We start from the raw sequence: 6,000 nt of genomic DNA on the forward strand, positions 1-6,000 counted from the left end.
GGCCGACATTTGTAAAGACGATCTCAAACCCTGTGGCAGGAGGCAAGAACGCCTAGTTTGCGAAGGTTTAGGAGGCTTGCAGGAAGGATGTCGAGCGGGCATTTGGTGTGCTCCAATCTTGATTCACTGTTGTTCGGTACCCCGCTCAGACCTGGTCGAAAGATCAAATGTGGGATATCATGACTTGCTGTGTCATCTTGCACAACATGATCATCGAGAGCGAGCAAGAAGACCCAGTGTTTGACGCTGAACCATACTACAGGCAGGGTCCTCTAGCCGAAGTTGATCACCAGCTACCGGCAACTTGGACTGCCTATCTCAGTATGCGTCAGGAGATCCGAGACCCACAGGTGCATCATCAACTGCAGAAAGATCTGATTGAGCACCTATGGAGGCTCAAGGGGGATGCCGCATGATGAAATACGAGTTTTTATTTGTTGAACTATATAATTTGTATTGAACTATTTGTTGTTGTAGTATTTTGTTGAAGTATTTGATTTTTCTGTGATGAAATATGTGATAAGGAATAATTGTGATGATAATTGAACGCCGAGACACGGCGAAACCATGCCGAATATGGGCCTATTCTCGCCCATATGGGCCGTTTATTCGCCGAAATTGGGCTGCAAAGTGGGCCAATTTCAGCGCCTGGGGGCGAGCTGGGGGCGACGACTGGGCGCAAAACCGCCCCCAACACCGAGTGTATCGCCGGCTCGCCCCCAGGGGCAATTTCTATGCGTCCTGGGGGGGCCAACGGCTGGAGATGCCCTTAGCGGTATGTATGGCTGTAGAGATGGCGCTGAATCATGGGCTGAACAAGATGATTATTGAGCTATAATGTGCCCAGGCAGTCAAAAAACTCAAGTGTGGTGTGTTCGATAGATCTCATGTTGGCAATTTTGTTCAGGAAATTAAGAAAATGTGTACGAGTAATGTTCAGATGGAGTTTGTTTAGTGTAGTAGAGTAGCAAATGTTAGAATTAATGGGCTAGGCCCATAGCAATTTCTAAAATCTCAAATAGTGGCCCATCTGTAAAATGGAAAGTGGTTGTGCTAAAGTTTAGTTCCACCTTGGAAGTTGAAGAAGAGTTAGACCTCTTTATATAGTGGGTTCTCTCCACCACTCTAAGTGGTGTGTTGAGAAGAGAAAGGGAAGACCACATGCGCGCGCTCGCTCGCCTCGCATCGCCGGGCTGGAGCTTCCTTTTGCAGTTTATTTTTTCATGTCTTGGCAGACAAGTTAATGATTCCTTGTCCGGTAACTTGCGCCGCCGTCGTAGTCTACCCCATCCCAAATGCCGGTGTGCATCGGCACGTGGGAGTGCAGGTCTCCGAAACCGTTCGTCCTTGTGATCCTGCACCGGGAGAGAACGAATTAGGTTTTTGGGAAGCGCTCTGTGCGACTGCTCAAATTCTTCATAACGGGTCGTCTTCTGTCCAAGTTGGGCGGTGCTACTCATCGTCGTCTTCATCGCCGTCAGTAGGAGATCGTCGCCAACCTCGTCATCAACACCGTCGCACCCACAATAGCTAACGAATGGTACGCCCAACATCATCTCTTCATGTCTCTCTACAGCTGTTGTTTCGTGTGCACGACTGTTCTGCATGTTTTCTTGTTCTTCTAGTATGCTAGATTGTTGCAAGCGAGTATCTGTTCTAGTCATGAATTATTTATTAGAATTAATCATGAACTTGCCTAATTTTCCAACAATCCAAAAACCTAATTGTAGGAAATTTTCTGAGTTAACTATGGCTGGATTCGCTGATGCATTGAGGCCGGATAAGTTTACCGGTGTGCACTTTAAGAGGTGGCAGGTGAATACCATGCTCTGGCTTACTTCTCTGAAAGTTTTTCATGTTAGTGTTGGTGCTGCAGAGGGAATGTCTGACGAAGATTAGAGAAAATTCCAGGAAGCCAATACTATGTTTGTGGGATGCATTCTGAGTGTTCTTGCTGACCGTTTGTGTGATGTGTACATGCACATAGATGATGGAAAGACACTGTGGGGTGCACTGAATGCCAAATTTTGTACAATAGAAGCAGGTAGTGAATTGTACATCATGGAGAGTTTTCATGACTACAAGATGGTGATATACCATTCTGTGGTTGAACAAGCTCATGAGATACAGTGCATTGTGAAGGAACTCGAACTCCTTAAGTGTGTTCTACCCAACAAATTCGTGGTTCGGTGCATGATTGCAAAGTTGCCTCCTTCATGGAAGAATTTCGCCACAACTCTGAAACATAAAAGACAGGAGATATCAGTTGAAAATTTGATCGCATCTCTTGATGTTGAAGAAAAAGCTCAGGCTAAAGACACTATTGAGAAAGGAGGTGAGGTTCATCCTACCACCAATATGGTGCAGTGGTACCCACAGAGCAAGAACAAAGGGAAGAACAAACCTGTTTTCAACAAGCCTACCAAGACTACTACCTTCGAGAAGAAAAGGTTTAACAAGGCTGAGCTATAGTGCTACGCCTATGGGAAGCCTAGACACTTTTCCAAGGAATGCCCAGAACATGCACACCATCGAGGGAAAACGAGCTCTAGGACTGTCAACATAGTGACCGCTAGCAATACTGATGGGTATGGTAATTTACCTATTGTGCTTTCAGTATTTCAATCATCTTTATGGTGGATTGATTCGGGTGCTAACATTCATGTATGTGCTGACGTCTCTTTGTTTACTTCTTATCAGGTCACAAGGGATTCTTCCGTCCTAATGGGGAATGGGTCACATGCTTCTGTTCATGGCATTGGCATGGTGGATCTGAAGTTTACTTCAGGAAAGACCGTGCAACTAAGGAACGTGCGGCATGTCCCTACTATGAACAAGAACCTAGTTAGCGGCTCCCTTCTATGTCGAGATGGGTTTAAGGTAGTTTTAGAGTCGAATAAAGTAATCGTGTCGAGGTTTGGACAATTGATGGGCAAAAGTGCAGAGGCTTGTTCTGTTTTTCTCTTTTAGATTTTTGCAATAAGTTGATACGTCCATTTTGCATCATGCTTTTATATCAATATTTATTGCATTATCGGTTGTTATTACACAATATATCTCAATACTTATGGCTATTCTCTCTTATTTTACAAGGTTTACCATGAAGAGGGGGAATGCCGACAGCTGGAATTCTGGCTGGAAAAGGAGCAAACGTTGGAAACCTATTCTGCACAACTCCAAAAGTCTTGTAACTCTATGAAACAACTTTTTTGGATTTAATAAGAATTTATGAGTGAAAGAAATAGGCCAGGGGGGCCACACCCTGTCCAGGAGACAGGGGGCGCACCCCTCCCTGTAGGGCGCGGACCCCTATCTCCTGGCCCCCCTGGTGGGCCTCCGGCATCCATCTTCTGCTATATCATCACTTTTACCCTGGAAAAAATTATGGGCAAGCTTACGGTATGAAACTCCGCTGCCACGAGGCGGAACCTTGGCGGAATCAATCTAGGGCTCTGGCGGAGCTGTTCTGCCGGGGACACTTGCCTCCGGGAGGTGGAAATCATCACCAACGTCATCACCAACGATCCTCTCATCGACAGGGGGTCAATCTCCATCAACATCTTCACCAGCACCATCTCCTCTCAAAACCCTAGTTCATCTCTTGTATCCAATCATGTATCAAGACCACAAATTGGTACCTGTGGGTTGCTAGTAGTGTTGATTACTCCTTGTAGTTGATGCTAATTGGTTTACTTGGTGGAAGATCATATGTTCAGATCCTTTATGCATATTATTACTCCTCTGATTATGAACATGAATATGCTTTGTGAGTAGTTACGTTTGTTCCTGAGGACATGGGTGAAGTGTTGCTATTAGTAGTCATGTGAATTTCGTATTCGTTTGATATTTTGATGAGATGTATGTTGTCTTTTCCTCTAGTGGTGTTATGTGAATGTCGACTACACGACACTTCACCATTATTTGGGCCTAGAGGAAGGCATGGGGAAGTAATAAGTAGATGATGGGTTGCTAGAGTGTCAGAAGCTTAAACCCTAGTTTATGCGTTGCTTCATTAGGGGTTGATATGGATCCATATGCTTAATGCTATGGTTAGGTTTACCTTTATACCTTCTTTTGTAGTTGCAGATGCTTGCAACAGGGGTTAATCATAAGTGGGATGCTTGTCCAAGTTAGGGCAGTACCCAAGTACCGGTCCACCTTCATATCAAATTATCAAATTACCGAACACGAATCATATGAACGTGATGAAAACTAGCTTGACGATAATTCCCAATGTGTCATCGGGAGCTCCTTCTTTATTATTAGAATTTGTCCAGGCTTATCCTTTGCTACCTAAAGGATTGGGCCACCTTGCTGCACTTTATTTACTTTATTTACTTTTTGCTCGTTACTATTTATCTTATCACAAAACTATCTATCACCTACGATTTCAGTGCTTGCAGAGAAAACCTTATCGAAAACCGGTTATCATTTCCTTCTGCTCCTCGTTGGGTTCAACACTCTTACTTATCAAAAGGACTACGATAGATCCCCTACACTTGTGGGTCATCAAGACTCTTTTCTGGCGCCGTTGCCGGGGAGCGTAGCGCTTTTGGTGAGTGGAACTTGGTAAGGAAACATTTATATAGTGTGCTGAAATTTTCTGTTACTTGTCACTATGGAAACTAATCCTTTGAGGGGCTTGTTTGGGGTATCTTTAGCCCAACCAGAAGAGCAAAGAGATGCTCCTCAACCTACTGAACTTTATGAAAATATTCACTTTGAGATTCCTTCGGGTATGATAGAAAAACTACTAGCTAATCCTTTTGCAGGAGACGGGACATTGCATCCCGATTTACACTTTATCTTTGTGGATGAAGTTTGTGGATTATTTAAGCTTGCAGGTATTCCCGGTGATGTTGTCAAAAGGAAGGTCTTCCCTTTATCTTTGAAGGGAGATGCAATGACATGGTATAGGCTATGTGACGATACGAGATCTTGGAATTATAAGCGATTGAAGTTGGAATTTCACCAGAAGTTCTATCCTATGCATCTTGTTCATCGTGATCGTAATTACATATATAATTTCTGGCCTCGCGAAGGAGAAAGCATCGCTCAAGCTTGGGGGAGGCTTAAGTCAATGTTGTATTCATGCCCCAATCATGAGCTCTCTCGGGAAATGATTATTCAGAATTTTTATGCTCGACTTTCTCTTGATAATCGCAACCTGCTCGATACTTCCTGTGCTGGTTCCTATATGCTGAAGACTATTGATTTCAAATGGGACTTATTGGAAAGAATTAAACACAACTCTGAAGATTGGGGTTCCGACGATGGTAAGGAGTCAGGTATGACACCTAAGTTCGATTGTGTTAAATCTTTTATGGATACCGATGCTTTCCGTGGATTTAGCTCTAAGTATGGACTTGACTCTGGGATAGTAGCTACTTTTTGTGAAACTTTTGCTACTCACGTTGATCTCCCTAAAGAGAAGAGGTTTAAATATAATCCTCCTGTTGAAGTGAAAGTAGTTGCACCTATTACAGTCGAAGAAAAGACTATTACATATAGTGATCCTATTATTCCTACTGCTTATGTCGAAAAACCTCCTTTTCCTGTTAGGATAAAAGATCATTCTAAAGCTTCGACTGTTGTTCGTAAGAGTAATACTAGGACCTATACACCTCCTGAGAAAATTAATGTTGAACCTGGTATTGCTATTATTAAAGATCTCTTGGATGAGGACTTAGATGGGCATGTTATCTCTTTCTTGGATGAAACTGCTAATTTTGCTAGACCCGATACTAAGACACGTAGACCTGTTGTAGGCACGCCTATTATTTCTGTTAAAATAGGAGATCATTGTTATCATGGCTTATGTGATATGGGTGCTAGTTCTAGTGCGATACCTTATGATCTTTATAAAGAAATTATGCACGATATTGCACCTATTGAATTAGAAGACATTGATGTTACTTTTAAGCTTGCTAATAGGGACACCATTAAACCTATTGGGATTGTTAGAGATGTTGAAGTCTTGTGTGGGAAGATTAAATACCC

Source organism: Triticum aestivum, chromosome 4B (assembly GCF_018294505.1).
Source record: "Triticum aestivum cultivar Chinese Spring chromosome 4B, IWGSC CS RefSeq v2.1, whole genome shotgun sequence".
Taxonomy (NCBI): domain Eukaryota; kingdom Viridiplantae; phylum Streptophyta; class Magnoliopsida; order Poales; family Poaceae; genus Triticum; species Triticum aestivum.